This window comes from Bos javanicus, chromosome 2 (genome assembly GCF_032452875.1).
Source record: "Bos javanicus breed banteng chromosome 2, ARS-OSU_banteng_1.0, whole genome shotgun sequence".
In the NCBI taxonomy this organism is placed as follows: domain Eukaryota; kingdom Metazoa; phylum Chordata; class Mammalia; order Artiodactyla; family Bovidae; genus Bos; species Bos javanicus.
In genome coordinates, this window is record NC_083869.1 from 1239070 (window position 1) to 1255206 (window position 16137).

Below are 16137 nucleotides of genomic sequence, written 5' to 3' on the forward strand. Positions count from 1 at the left end.
TGTAGTGTACTCCATCCATGGGATTCTCCAGGCAAGAATACTGGAGTGGGTTCCCATTTCCTTCTCCAGGAAATTCAATGTAATCCCCATTAAAATTCTAACAGCATTTTTTTTTTTTTTTGCAATAGAAAAATTCATCTTAAAATAATATGGAATCTCAAAAAAACCCCAGAATAGCCAAAACAAATTTTGATAGAGGACAGCAAACCTGAAAGTCTTTTACTGATTTCAAAACTTACTATAAAGTTATAATAATCAAAACTGTGATACTGGCATAAAGACTGACACACTGACCAATGAAAACTGAATAAACAGCCAGAAATAAACCCTTGCTTGTGTATATGATCAAATGATTTTCAACAAGGGTGTCAAGACCATTCACTGAAAAAAGGACCTTCTCTTTTCTTTTTTTTTAATTTTTGGCTGTGCTGGGTCTTCGCTGCTGCACAGAATTCTTCTCTAGTTACAGAAAATGAGTGAATTCTCTAGTTGTGGTGGGAGGGATTCTCATTGCTGTGACTTCTCTGGTTGTGGAACAGGGGCTCTAGAGCGTGCAGGCTTCAACAGCTGCAGCACGTGCGGTCAGTAGTTGCGGCTCCCATGGGCTCTAGGGCACAGGCTAAATAGTTGTGCCACATGGGCTTAGCTGCTCTGCAGCATGTGGGACCTTCCTGGACCTGGGATCGAATCCATGTCTCCTCCACTGGCAGGAGAATTCTTTACCACTGAGCCACCAAAGAAGCCCAAGACTGTTTTGAACAAATTGTGCTGGAAAAACTGGATATCCACATGCAAAAGAATTAAACTGGACCATCACCTCACACTATATACAAAAATTAACTCAAATGAACAAAACACCTACACAGAAGAACAAAAATTATAAAACTTTAAGAAAAAAACATATAAGAAAAGCTTCATGACACTCAATTTGGCAATGATTTCTTGGATATGACACCAAAAGCACTAGCAACAAAAGAAAAAGTAGATAAAACTAGACTAGACATGAAAATTTTAAATTTTTGTGCAGCAAGGACACTATCAAGAAAGTTAAAAGACCTACAGAATGGGAGAAAATATTTGCAAATCATGTATCTGACAAGGGACTGCTATCCAAAATATATAAGGAACTCCTACAACTCAACATGAAAAAAAAGTAACAACATGATTAAAAAATGGACAAAGGATTTGAACAGATATTTCTCTAAAGAAGATATGCAAATGGAAAATAAATACATGAAGAGATGCTCAACACCATTAATTGTTAGGGAAATGCAAATCAAAACTGGAATGAGACACTATTTCATGACCATTAAGGTGGATATTCGGAGAAGGCGATGGCACCCCACTCCAGTACTCTTGCCTGGAAAATCCCATGGGCGGAGGATCCTGGTAGGCGGCAGTCCATGGGGTTGCTAAGAGTCAGGCACGACTGAGGGACTTCACTTTCACTTTTCACTTTCATGCATTGGAGAAGGAAATGGCAACCCACTCCAGTATTCTTGCCTGAAGAATCCCAGGGACAGAGGAGCCCAGTGGGCTGCTGTCTATGGGGTCGCACAGAGTTGGACACGACTGAAGCAACTTAGCAGTAGCAGCAAAATGGATATTATTTTTTTTAAAAAAGGAAAATAACAAGTGTTGGAGAGGATGTGAAGAAATTGGAATCCTTGTGCATTGCTGGTACACAGAAATGCTGGCAAAGCTGCTAAGGAAAATAATATGAGAACTGTTCAAAGAAATTAAACATTTAATTACCACATAACCCAGCAATACCAGTTCTGGGTATATAACCAAAAGAACTGAAAACAGCATCTCAATAACATATACCAATGTTCATAGTTATAGTAAGCCAGAGCAGTGCTTAATTGGTGTCTGGAGTAGTCAAGTTCATAGACAGGAAGTAGAATGGTTGCTACTAGGAGCTAGAGGAATGAGAAAATGGAGTTAGTATTTAAATGGGTAAAGACATAGAAAACAAACTTATGGTTACTAAAGGGTAAGGGGGGAAGAGAGAAATTAGGAATTTGAGATGAACAGATACACACTACTAGATATAAAATAAACAAGGACCTACTGTATAGCACAGGGAAATATATTAAACATCTTATAATATCTTTATAGATTGAAAAATCTAAAAAAAAAATAGACCTGCATATGTATGTACACACATGTATGTGTGTATATATATATGTATATACATGATTCCACACACAAAAAGTGATTCCATCTTTTAAAAGATGGAATCACTTTGTATATCAGAAACATTGTAAATAACTATACTTCAATAAAATAAATAAATAAGTGCAGAGGTTCAATTTAGGATGAAGACAGAGTTTAGGGGATGGATGGTGGTGATGGCTGTACAACCATGTAAATGTACCTAATGTTACTAAACTGTACATTTAAAATGATTAAAACAGTAAATTTTAGGCTACTTATATTTTATTATAGTAAAAAAAACTCGGACAATATCTCCCCAATTTATTTTTTTAAACATTTTTTCAGCTACTGCAGTTTATTTCCCCCTTCATAGAAATGTTAGAGTCAGTTTGTCTTTTATCTATAAAAACAATCTGCTGTGACTTCTAATAATTAAACAAAAGTATCTTATGACCCAGCAAGAACACTTCTAGATTTCTATCAAAAAGATATTATAACATAGGCCTGCATAAAGACTTGAACATGAGTCTTCATAGCAGCAGTTATTCATAACAGGAAAAAAAAAAAATGAATTTAATGAATGGTTAAACAAAATGTAATATATCCATTCAATGGAATACAAAGCAACAAAAAAGGAATGAAATGCTGGTACATACTAGACCAGAAATAAACTCCAAAAACATTATGCTAAGTGAAGAAAGTTACACATAAAGAACACAAGTTGTACACTTTCATTTATATTAAATGTCCAGAAATGGCAGATCTATAAAAGAAAGCAAATTAGTGATTAGCAGGAATAGGGGCTAGGAATGGAGATTAACTGTAAAAGGTCATGAGCAACCTTTTTGGAGTGATATGTATGTTATGATGGTGCTGTTCAACTCCATAAATCTACTAAAAATCACTGCACACTTAAAGGAGGTAATTTTACGGTATGTACATTGTACCTCAATATAAAGTTGAGATATTTTTTTCCTGCAATATTTTACTGGAATTGTGTTAAACCTATAGATCAACTTGGAGGGAAGTGACATCTTTACTATGTTGAGTATTTCAACTCATGCCCATACATGCCTCTTCATTTATTTACATGATCTTTGATTCATTCATTAGCATTTTGCAGTTTTCAGCTTATTGATCCTGTATGTGTTTTATTAAAATTTATATCTAAGTATTTGATTTTTTGAAGCTGCTGAAAATGGTTATTTTTAAACATTTTACTTTCTAATTGCACACTGTTGGTATATAGAAATAAGACTAACTTACATGTGTTAACTGTATTTTGTGACCTTATTAACTTCACATACTAATTCTGATAGTTTTTTCATAGATTTCTTGGATTTTCTATGTCGATAATACCATCTGCAAAAAGGGACAATTTTCTCATTCCAATCTGCCTTTTATTTATTTTTCTGATCTTATTGCCCTGTCTAAAATAAAGTTTTTTAATTATTATATATATGTTATTAATCCATGCTCTATTCCTTTGGTTGCAAAAATTATGAAGACCTAGGTAGGACAAGATATATAAAAGCTTTAGAAGCCAAAGTATGAATATCAACAATACATTCCTATATATACTATCTCCTTTGATTTCGTAACAATCTAATAGGTGCTTTTTCCATGTTACCAAAGAAGAAAAATGGTCAAAGGTAGTCCAACCAACATACCTATCAGGGCTCAGGTGATCATATTATAGCAGACATATATAGTAGCTTTGCCAGGACCCAACTTGATCTCATTTGCCAAAGTCCCAGGCACTGACTGAGGTGACCCCTCTATAAACTAGTAGTATTAAAACACAGATCAAAAGCCAAGACACAAGACTGTCACACACTGAGAGGGGTTGAAGGAACACTGGCCCAACAGAGGAGTAGAGGCAGTGAGGAGTGATACCTGAGCAAGCACAGTGCCTTCAAAAAATCGTAGGTGAGTGATTCAGCAAGTGTATGAGGGTCAGGTCCCAAGGTCTAATATTTTGGAAAAAACATCTTTGGCAGCTTCTTTCTAGTTTTTAACTTACTAGTCAGAAGGCTCGATTCAAAGTCTGGCTCTTATCAGGCATGCTAACTTTAAAAAAAAATTATTTATTTATTTATTTGGCTGTGTTGGGTCTTATTAATAGTCGTGGCATGTGAACTCTTAGTTGAAGTATATAGGATCTAGTTTCCTGACCAGGGATCGAACCCTGGGCCCCTGCATTGGGAGCGAGGAGTCAGCCACTGGACCACCAGAGAAGTCCCCAGACATTTAACAGGCACACACTTAACCTCTTTGTCATTTTCCTCATCCATAAAGTGAGAATAATAATTGCACCCATCTTTGAGGGTTGTGAGAATAGTTGGTATGGAGATGGCACCCCACTCCAGTACTCTTGCATGGCAAATCCCATGGACGGAGGAGCCTGGTAGGCTGCAGTCCATGGGGTCGCTCAGAGTCGGACACGACTGAGCGACTTCACTTTCACAAAGTACTCAAGAGTTAGCCAACTACAGCCTACGGTTTGTTCCATAAGTAAAGTTTTACTGGAATACAGCCGCAATCATTCATTACAAATTGTCCATGCTGACTTCATGCTACAGGAGTGAAACTGGGGAGGCTGTGACAGAAACCATATGACCTGCAAAGCTGGACATAATCACTATTGGACCTTTACAGGAAAAGTAATCCTGGCCTACAACAATGCTGGGGCTCCCCAGATGGCGCTAGAGGTAAATAACCCGCCTGCCAATGCAAAAGACATAAGAAACACGGGTTCCATTCCTGGGTTGGTAAGGAAGTGGCAACCCACTCCAGTATTCTTACCTGGACAATTCCATGGACAGAGGAGCCTGGCAGGCTACAGTCCATGGGTTGCAAAGAGTCAGACGTGACAGAAGTGCCTTAACATGCACGCACACAAAACAACACTGAAGCAAAGTAAGTACTCAAGAAATGTTGCTGTTGTTCAGTCGCTAAATCATGTTCGACTCTCTGTGATCCCATGGACTGAAGCATGCCAGGCTGCCCTGTCCTTCACTATCTCCCAGAGTTTGCTCAAACTCATGTCCAGTGAGTCAATAATGCCATCCAACCATCTCATCCTCTGTTGTCCCCTTCTCCTCCTGCCCTCAATCTTTCCCAACATCAGTCTTTTCCAATCAGTAGGCTCTTTACATCAGGTGGCCAAAGTACTGGAGCTTCAATTTCAGCATCAGTCCTTCCAACGAGTATCAGGATTGATTTCCTTTAGGACTGGTCTGGTCTCCTTGCTGTTCAAGGGACACTCAAGAGTCTTCTCCAGCACATTTCAAAAGCATCAGTTCTTCAGTGCTCAGCCTTCTTTATGGTCCAGTTCTCACAACTGTACATGACTACTGGAAAAACCACAGCTTTGCTTCTGTCAGCAAAGTGATATCTCTGCTTTTTTTTTTAAAATACTCTGTCCAGGTTTGTCATAGCTTTTCTTCCAAGGAGCAAGCGTCTTTTAATTTCATGGCTGCAGTCACCATCTTAAGTGATTTTGGAGCCCAAGAAAAGAAAATCTGCCACTGTTTCCAATTTTCCCACCATCTATTAGCCATGAAGTGATGGGACCAGATGCCATGATCTTAGTTTTCTGAATGCTGAGTTTTAAGCCAACTTAAAAGATACATTAGCTTTTATTTAAACCCTCATTCACTTCCAGAATGATAAATCTGAGTATATACATAAAGATATAGACACAAGCAGTGAATATGGTAGTTCAGTTCAGTTGTTCAGTCATGTCTGACTCTTTGTGACCCCCTGGACTGCAGCACGCCAGGCTTCCCTGTCCATCAACTCCCAGAGCTTGCTCAAACTCATCATATCCATCAACTCAGCGATGCCATCCAACCATCTCATCCTCTGTCATCCCCTTCTCCTCCTGCCCTCAATCTTTCCCAGAATATGATGGTGACAAATGCAAACTAATGTCAGTTAACTAGGGGCTGATTAAATAAATGATCATACATCTAACCATAAAGCACTATACTATAGTCATTAAAAGGAATGAAGAATATCTGTGTGTGTATATATAGTATATATGCCAATATAATATATATGCCAACATGTTAATATTTCCAAGATCTTTAAATAATCCAAGAACATTAAGTGAAAAGGTACAATACATGCAATATAATCTTGCTGTCAGAAAAAGAACATACACAAAAATAAAACCTATGCACAGAAAAGGCTACATACTAAGAGAGACTTAGGGAATTGCACTTTTAGTATATGTAGTGGAGCACTGTTGGACTTTTTAATAAGCTTAAGTGTTGTAATTCTTCTCATGAATTAAAAGTGTTATTTGAATAGCTCAGGTTGTATCCTAGAGGCACACGTTTTAAACTTTAATGTCTTTACCCCTCAGGGACAAACTAGAGTACGGAAGAATCGCAAATGCATTATGCTGAGTGAAATAACCAAACTCAAAAACCACATATGACATTCTGTAAAAAGCAAAACTGTAGGAATGGAGAACAGATCAAGGGTCAGGAGTGGAAAATGGAGTTGCCTACAAAAGGACAGAAAGGAGTTTAGGGGGTGATAAAACTGCTCTGTATCTTGACTGTGGTTGTAAGTCACCAGACACTTAAGCATTTGTTAAAATTCAGACTGTTTATCATAAAGTCAATATTACTACATGACAACTTAAAATAAATTTAAATAAACACACAAAAACACTTGGCGAGTAACTTTTCTTTGAGGGACGTATGAGCATACAAATGTATGTTTTAATACCGGAAATGTTTTCCACATTTCCCTGTTCACCTCTGGCATAGAGATGCCGCTGCGTGAAGACAGTGTTTGGCACCATCTTCCTAAGTGAATTCCCACAAATGCAAACTTGCCGTGGCCCACATTCATTTAAAACTTGATTATTTTCTTCAGGCTCAGCACGGGTAGATCTGCGCTTTACTCGAAAAACCACTGAAGGCCTTCAGGAAGAAGAGACGGCAGGCACCGGCGCGCGGCTTCACAGGCCGAGCGGCCGAGCAGGATTTTCCTGCACGAGCCCGGAGCCGCTAGAGCTGCTGGTGAATTGTCAAGCAAGCAACCTGAGCTACAACACCGAGAACGCTGCTGCTTCAATCACGGGTTATTGACGGAATCACGTTGACAACGGCCAAGAAATACCACCCAACTCACCAAGCTCTGACAAAACAACTGAGCGGCGCGGCGCACAGCACCCTCTCTCTACTCCTGGAAAAGGAAACTCCCAAGTCTCGGACTCCCACAGCAGCGTAGACCGTCCAACACCCGGCTTCATAAGCAATCGCCATCCGGCCGTTCAGACATAACGCTAGGGTGGACGTGCTCCGGACGCCTCTCTCGGCTTAGAAAGCGCTTCTTAAACCCCATTTCCAAATTATTCTCCCACCCACTAAGAGCTGCGAATTAGGAGCACGCATTTGAGGCTTAAAATATACAACTCAATCTGGCTGTGTTGAACCGCACTGCCCACGTAACAATCCGGGCTCCTTAACAAAGCCCCAAACTCCTCTCTCCAAGAATCTGCAAAATGGTCTCGCTTGGTCAGTCTCTCCTCCCCTCAGAGAGGGGCACAAAGCGCGACCTCAGTACAAACCGCCTGCTCCGTACTTTCAAACAATAACTGCAAAATCCCAATGGACCCTCCCCATTGGAACTCCGTCGCGGCCAGGGGCGCTGGGGAATGGCTTCGCCACTCCGAGGCCGGAGTGATCCCGGAGGCCGCGCCGCCCGGGAGGCCGCGCCGCGGACGTCCAAGTCCCGGCTGCCTGAGGGGCCCCGGTGCGACACCGCCACCTCCCAGCTCCCGGCTGGCCAGGCTCCGAGGGCGGGCCGCGATCCCAACGGGGGCGCGGGGCGGGAAGGGGGCCGCAGCGCTCCTCACCTGGGTCCGCGGCGGCTGCTTGGGGGTCCCGGGCGGGCCCTGGGAGTTTCCTAACCGAGTGAGTCACTCGGGCGGGCCGGGAATGCGCCAGGAAACACCCGGCCTCCTCCCCTTCCTCCCAGGGCGGGGGCTCTCCCGGCTCGGCCCCTTCCTCCTGGCGCTCCTCCCTCCACCCCCGGCCCTCGGCCAGTCGGCTAGCCCTTGTGCGCTGTGCTCCCTCCCTCGACCCCGGGGGCCACAGGCCCCTCTGGCTGTCGAAAATGCTCCTCCGGGAAGGGAACCTCGAGGGCCACCTGCCGGCCTAGGAGACCTCAGCTAGTCCTTGGGACCGCGGGAAAGGGGGGAGGGGGGGAGGGGCTTCCCAGTGGGACTCGCCCAGCTTGGGCCGTAAAAAGAGCGCGGAGGGCGCACCCTGTCCCGGGCCTCAGTGAGATAAGGGCAGCAAGTGAGATGAGCCGCAGAACGAACTTAGGGGGACACCCAGGCGCGATGGCCTGGCGCCCCGCAACCAAGGAGGAGGTACTCGTTCACACCTGAGCTCCGCGGGCGGGATCCTGCAAGCGGCCAGGTGCGGGGTGCGACTGGGACTCGCTGCCAGAACCCGGCCAACCGGGAGAAAATGATCCTGTTTGGCCTCTGAAGTGATCGCGTGTCCTCTCTGAGCCAGGAGCAAAGGCGTGCGCAGATTTGTGGGAATGGCTGAGAGCAGAAATCTGACGAACTAGCCCCCAAACAAAATCTTGAGAGAGGCCAAGTGGAGTAAGTTTGTCACAAGCATGTTTGGGAGAAATTTTTCCCTAAACTACCGCCGCTCCCCATCACCACCACCACCTCCCCAACCTGTCGTAAGGGAGAGCAATAAAGATGAGCAGCAGGTATCAGGCCATTAGCCTTTGAAAACCACAAGAAGTTTCATTACCTCCTGGCTGTCTTCTAGATGATGCAAAGTTACAGCAAATGAATCCTGACTAAACCAAAATCCACCAGTTGTCTAAATATTCAGAGACCACTTTTTCTAGAAGCTCCTGGAGGTCCCTCACTCCAACATGGGTTTTGAGTGACTTTCTGGTTCCCGGCTAGTCCACACATTTTCAGCCCAGGGCTGAGTCTCAAAGTTAAATTCCCAAGGGCTGTTTCGTTTTTGTTTGTTTTATACTGAAAGTGAAGTGGTGAAATACATATTCAAGGTATAGTGTATTTATTTAAAAATACTGTAACCCCCTAGAGCAATTAATGAAAAATAAGCAATTAAAAAATCCAAGATAGGAAATTAAATGGAATGCTAAAATATAAATCGAAGAAAGCAAAGAAGGAGCAAAAAGCACATAAGTAACAAAGAGCAAGCTGTTAGACTTAAATCCAACTGTATTAGTAATTACATTAAACGTAAATGAACTAAACACTCCAAAGAACTTGTCACATTGGATAAAAACAGAGCCTAAATACATGGCTGTTTAAAAGAAACATACCTTAAATATGAGGACACAAAGAGGTTGAAATTTTAAAAGATGAAAAACCATCTACCATGCCCATGCTAATCAAAAAAGTCAGTGACTATATTAATATTAAAGTAGACCTAAAGACAAGGAGCATGACCAAAAATTAAAGGGGACACTGGGTAAAGATAAATGGGTCAATTAATTCAGAAAAAAAATGACAATATTTAGAGTGTATGCACCAAATAAACTGTGAAAAATTGATAGTCAGAAGAAGAAATAGGCATACAGATACTCACAATTAGAGATTTAACACCCCTCTCTTAGGATTTGATGTGACAGGCAGTCACCAAAATAAGTACAGATACAGAAAAATTTTAAAGCAGTTGACTGATTTACCCTTAAGCCTCACAAAACAAAACACAAAATATGTTGTATTTGATGACAGATGTTCAAAATATTTATGCTGAACCCTTAAGGTATTACTGAGAAGAATTAAAATTTTCAAATATTATGCACAAAGTATATTTTAGGAAGTAAAACAAATCTCAGAAGATGTCAAAGTGTTGATATCATACAGAACTTTCTCTGACCATCACGAAATTGAACGAAAACGCAATAAAAATAAAACTTTAACAATATATTTTATTTATTTATTTTATTTTTTAGCTGTGCTGGGCCTTCCTTGCAATTCATGGGCTTCTCATTGCAGTGGCTTCTCTTGTTGCGGAACATGGGCTCTAGGCACTTGGGTTTCAGTGGCTGCGGCACACAAACTCAGTGTTTGCAGCTTGGCTCTAGAGTAGGCTCAGTAGTTGTGGTGCATGGGCTTTATTACTCTGGGGCATGTGGAATCTTCACGGACCAGGGATCAAACCCATGCCCCCTGCATTGCCAGGTGGATTCTTATCCACTGTACCACCAGAGAAGTCCAAGATAACTTTTTAATGCCCAAATATTAGATAACTAAATAATATACTTCTGAATATTCTTTTGATCAAAAAAGAAATCACAATGGAAATTGGAAAATATATTGAACTAAGTAATGATGAAAAAAATAAAAATTTGTGAGACACAGCTAAATGAATGCTCAGAAGGAAAGTTAATATATCAAATACACATAGTAAAAAACAAGAAAAGTTTAAAATCAATTACCTTAACTTCTACCTCAGAAAAGTTAGAAAAACAGAAGCAAATTAAATTCAAAGAAAGTATAAGTAAAAAAATAATAAAGATAAGAACAGAAGTCAATAAACTAGAAAACAGATGAACAAATAAGAATATCCACCCCCGCCCCCACAGGGATAAATCAGGAGTTTGGGATTAACAGGGGCTTCCCTAATAGCTTCCCTTCTGTGGCTCAGAAGGTAAAGCGTCTGCCTACAATGCAGGAGACCCCGGTTCGATCCCTGGGTCGGGAAGATCCTCTGGAGAAGGAAATGGCAATCCACTCCAGTAATCTTGCCTGGAAAATCCCATGGATGGAGGAGCATGGTAGGCTACAGTCCATGGGGTCACAAAGAATCGGACACGACTGAGCGACTTCACTTGGTCCCTAATAGGTCAGTTGGTAAAGAATCTGCCAGCAATGCAGGAGACCCTGGTTCCATTTCTGGGTTCGGAAGATCTCCTGGAGAAGGGATAGGCTACCCACTCCAGTATTCTTGGGCTTCCCTTGTGGCTCAGCTGGTAAAGAGTCCATCTGCAATGTGAGAGGATTCAATCCCTTCTGCACTGGTAGAAGAAAACAATTGAATCTGTAATTTAAAACCATCCCATAAAGAAAATCTCCAAGGGTGTATAGCTCCACTGGTGAATTCTATAAAACATTTAAGAAAGAAGCAACACCAGTTTTACAAAGCCACAGGAATAGTATAGTATTGACTTGATGCACAAATAAAGCAATGGAACAGAATAGTAAGAAAAAATCCCTGCTATAGACTGAATGTTTGTAAAACTTCTAGATGTCATTTCAGGGGATTCCCAGGGGTTCCAGTTCTTTATGTATCAGCACAGAAAGAATTCAGTGAGAGGCAAAGTAGTAGATAAGAAGTGATATTTTAGAATTGGAGACTTGTGAGGCTTATAAGCAGATGAGCGAGAGGGTGCTGCACCCAGAGAACTTAGTGGGCTACAGTTTTATAATCAGAGGAAAGTAAGGGAGGGAGACCACATTCTTCCTTATTCTTGAGTAGATGTCAAACTTCCATCGTTAGCTCCTTCTCCATGTTGGGCAAAAAAGTTTTCTTGTCCCTACATGGTCAAGCCAGGACTGTCATGGCACTGCTGCTAAGTTATTTCAGTCATATCCGACTCTGTGCAACCCCATAGACGGCAGCCAACCAGGCTCCGCCATCCCTGGGATTCTCCAGGCAAGAACACTGGAGTGGGTTGCCATTTCCTTCTCCAATGCATGAAAAGTGAAAGTGAAGTCGCTCAGTCGTGCCCGACCTTAGCGACCCCATGGACTGCAGCCTACCAGGCTCCTCCGTCCATGGGATTTTCCAGGCAAGAGTACTGGAGTGGGGTGCCATTGCCTTCTCTGGTCATGGCACTAGGGAATATCATTTCAGGTCTGAGTACAATAATGGTGTTTCACTTTGAAATCTCACTTTTCCATAACTTTTTTTTTTAATTTGTGCAAAGAGCGTGTTTTAAGGATCATTAACTTACTGAGCTCACAGGACAAAATGTGGGTCTCATGCCATCATTGTTTTATTGTTTTTGTCTCATGCTTCTATTGCGTGATTTTGCTGCTTAAGAAGCCTGCTTGGTCTTGTGGTTAAGGAAACCTGTTTCTTGAGTGATCATTAACTTACAGAGGGGCTTCCCTGGTGGCTCAGATGGTAAAGAATCTGCCTGCAGTGTGGGAGACCTGGGTTGGGAGGATCCCCTAGAGAAGGGAATGGCTACCCACTCCAGTATTCTGTCTGGAGAATTCCATGGACAGAGGAGCCTGACAGGCCACAGTCCATGGGGTCACAAAGAGTCAGACACAACCGAGCGACTTTCACTTTTCACTTAACTTGCAGGGGTCTCCCATGCTTTTTTCTTTACTTACAGTCCTCTAGTGGGATTAACTATTTCATTACTTACTTTGTCCCTATCATTTGTGTCTCCTCAAAATTCATATGTTGAAACTTAATACCCCAATGTGTTGGTATTTGGAAAGTGAATATGTAAAGAGAATAGGGCCCTCACAAATAGCATTAGTTCCTGTAGAAAAGAAACCCCAGAAAGATTCTTCATCTCTTCCTCTATATGAGGTTACAGGTCTGTGAAGCAGAAAGTAGGCTCTCACCAGTCACCAAATCTTCCAGCACCTTGCTTTTGGACTTCCCAGCCTCCAGACTCTGTGAGAAATAAATTTCTGTAGTTTGTAAGCTACCCAGTCTATGATATTCTTCCCAAACAGATTGACAAGCCCACACCTCTATAGTCAGTTGATTTTTAATAAACATACCAAAGGAATTCAGTGGACAAAGGGAACTATTTTTAATGGTGCTAAGTAATTGTATAACTATGTGGAAAAAGTTGATCTCCTTGCCCACATCATACACAAAAATTAATTTGATACAGATCATAGACCTAAACATGAAAGCTAAAGATACAAAGTTTCTAGAAGGAAACTAAAGAGTAATTTTACAACCTTAGAATGTAGGTGGGAAAAGATGTCTTAGAAGAGAAAATGTACTAACTTCTTTGGTCAGTACCTTTAAAAAAAAGTGATAACTGATTTGGTCAGAAATTTTAAAACTTCTTACCAAAAGACAATGTTAAGACAGTGAAATGCCAGACTTGAAGACAGTCTTGGCACACAGACAACTGATCCCAGAATATGCAAAGAACCCCTACAAATCAACAATAAAATGCCAACCCAACAAAAATAGGACACTTCAAAGAAGAAACTACTTTGGAAGTCTCTTATCAAGTTATATATATATATATATATATATATATATATATATATATATATGCCACATAGCATATACATATGGTATATAGCATAATCCTACTTGTATATATTTACCCAAGAAAAGAAAATTTATATCTACACAATGGCTTGTACATGAGTAATCAATCATAAAAGCAAAAAACTAGAAACAACTCAAAGAATACAATTAGAAAAGTGGATAAACAAATTGTTGTATATTTGTACAATGGAATATTAATATTAAATGGGAAAGAATTACTGTCCAAGTATTATCACACAAAAATTTTACCAGGTACAAAAGATAATATTGGTTGATGTGATCAAGAAAGAAGAGTAGGAAGCTCCAGGTCCTCATTTCCTCACAGAAACATCAAGTAAACATCATTCTGACCTCAGTAGCTTTATGAGAACTCTAGAAACCAGTTAAAGGATCTGCAGCAGCCAAATGAATGCCCAAGCAGGAAACAGCAGCACTCAAAACATTCCAGACAAAAATTTCATGGCATTTGCAATCACCCTTGCCCACCCCCAACAAAGGCATGCTACAGATAAAGGAAGTCACTTAATTCCTGATCCCTCCCTTAGAGTGAAAGGAAGTTGTCTACAATGTTTCAACTTCTCTGGGGGTTATTGGAAGGACTGGTTTTTGTGTCAGAGTGCTGACTCAGAGTGCTGACAGGAATAGTGGATTAACTTGGGTATGGGACTGAAGGCCTATGACAGCAGTGTGGTGCCAGGGCATGGTGGAATGCTGCAGGGGCATTTCTGACCTATATGCACCTGTGGGTAGAGAAGTACGACTGAACATCCAAGGCCCTAAGAAGAAGGCCAAGACTCTTAGGGACATAAGATACTTTGAAAAGCAGCTGTATATGTAGAGGAATTAAGGGCAGGGGAAAGCACACACGCAGGCCCAAGGAAGGTGCAGCACCCAAAAGCTCCGAGAAGACCCTAGCTCTCATACTGCATTGATTAGGGGACTGACTCCTGCACAGCCAGGCTGCAAAGGCTAGGAGAGGTTTCTGATTGTCCAATGCTTGATTTTCAACAGACATATGACCCATTCAAAGAAGCAGTATAAATCTTTAGAAAATGAACCCAAAGAAAGCCTTCCAGTTCACTTGACAAACACTTTGAAACAATTTTCGTAATGATTCAGCTTGATGACTTAAGGTGTAACACATACAGAAAACTAAGGAAATCAGGAAGTCAATATATGAACCAAATGAAAATATCTATGAGAGAGAAATTATGGAGATCCAGTTTCTGGTCCAGCATATCTGGAGCATGAAAATTGTCAGTGTTCTAACAAGCTAAATGGACCACAAATCAGCAAATCTTCTTAGATCCATTAAAGAAGTGAGGTCACAGGGCATATTGCTGACCCATAAATCAGAGAGACAAACCACTAGACTTAGGGAGTCAAAACACACCAAAGCAGAAACCCACAAACAGAAACTTCTGTGGGAGCTAGTATCAAAGTAGTAAACCTAAACGGAAACTGATGAATTGCTGGAGGCTCAGTGTGGAAAAGTTTGAGAGTTAAAAACTCCAGAGGGGACCATTCTTAGATGGTGTGCTTGTAATTTTTTGAGTTTTATCTCCAGGAGCCTTCCCAGTTACTTACAGTAAGAATTAGAGAAAAAAAGTCCTCTTGTGATTTCAGCAGAGGGACGGGGAAAGGAACTATTTTGAAATAAACCAGAGCATTCTGTTCCTAACAAAGCCTGCCCTAAAGAGAGCTATCTCAACAACACCTCAACAACTGTCTCAACAACCCTAACTTACTGGAGTTTTTTCAGAGCATAAGCCACCTGGATGAAGGGAAATAATGCCAGCCCCTCCAGACACCCTCTCCCATCTAAAGGAGGGGAAAAGCTGAGAAACACTTGTGAAGTTCACAGCTCAGGGGAACAGTCTCCCTAAAAGACTGAGGACTTGTATTTCATGGTCTGTGGAATCCTACCCCTCCATCTACACCTTACCACCACATCAGTAAATGCCTGTTTACCACAGATTGTTTTATCTAGTACATTGTTTTTGTCTTTCAGCAAAAATCAGAAGGTATACTATTAGAAATAAAATATTACCTGCCATATCAGTAAGCAAAGGATGTCACAGTCATCAACAATTGCAGTCCTCCCACAGTGCGCTGGTGGGCCCTGGGGGAACTCAGGGAGGAAAGCATGCCTGCCATCTAACAGCCATTGCACTGCAGTCACTCAGATGCTGAGCCCTGAGGAACCGCGGATGTGAAAACAGGATCCTGGCCCTAGACAGCTGAGGCGCGTATCAAAGGAATGACTTCAGTGAGCTCAGACTCTTGCATCTGCTCATGTGTAGAAAAGCACTAAATTCCTTAACTTGAGATACCTAGTTTTCTTTTATTAACAGTAGTCTTTTGTTCTTACTACCTACCCTTTGCTGCAAAACTCCTGTATATCCTAGCTCACCTCTGTTCTCCTTGGAGCAGTTTTCTCGGGGTTACTTGAAATGCTGCCTGTCAGAGTTGAAATCCTCAGTATGACTGCTGAATAAAGCATAATTCTCATCTTTTAGGTGCATATGTATATATATATATACACACACACGCACAAGTAAAAGGTAAAAAACAAACAAAAAGACAAAATAGTTTGAAGAGATCAAGCAAGCATCAGAACAAGATTCAGATATGGAAAGAATGTTGGAATTATCTGATCCGGAGCTTTTTAAAAGCTGTGATTAACATG

At 41.3% G+C, this 16137-nt stretch overlaps 1 protein-coding gene across 1 annotated transcript in view; it reads right to left on the reverse strand.

Annotated features, from left to right (window-relative positions):
• The window catches only part of CYFIP1 (cytoplasmic FMR1 interacting protein 1), a 109021-nt gene extending 100893 nt beyond the window's left edge, over positions 1-8128 (reverse strand). The window contains 1 exon segment of the mRNA XM_061431393.1: positions 8039-8128. The gene's annotated coding sequence lies outside the window, so the exon portion shown is untranslated.
• Between the last annotated feature and the right edge of the window lie 8009 nt (positions 8129-16137).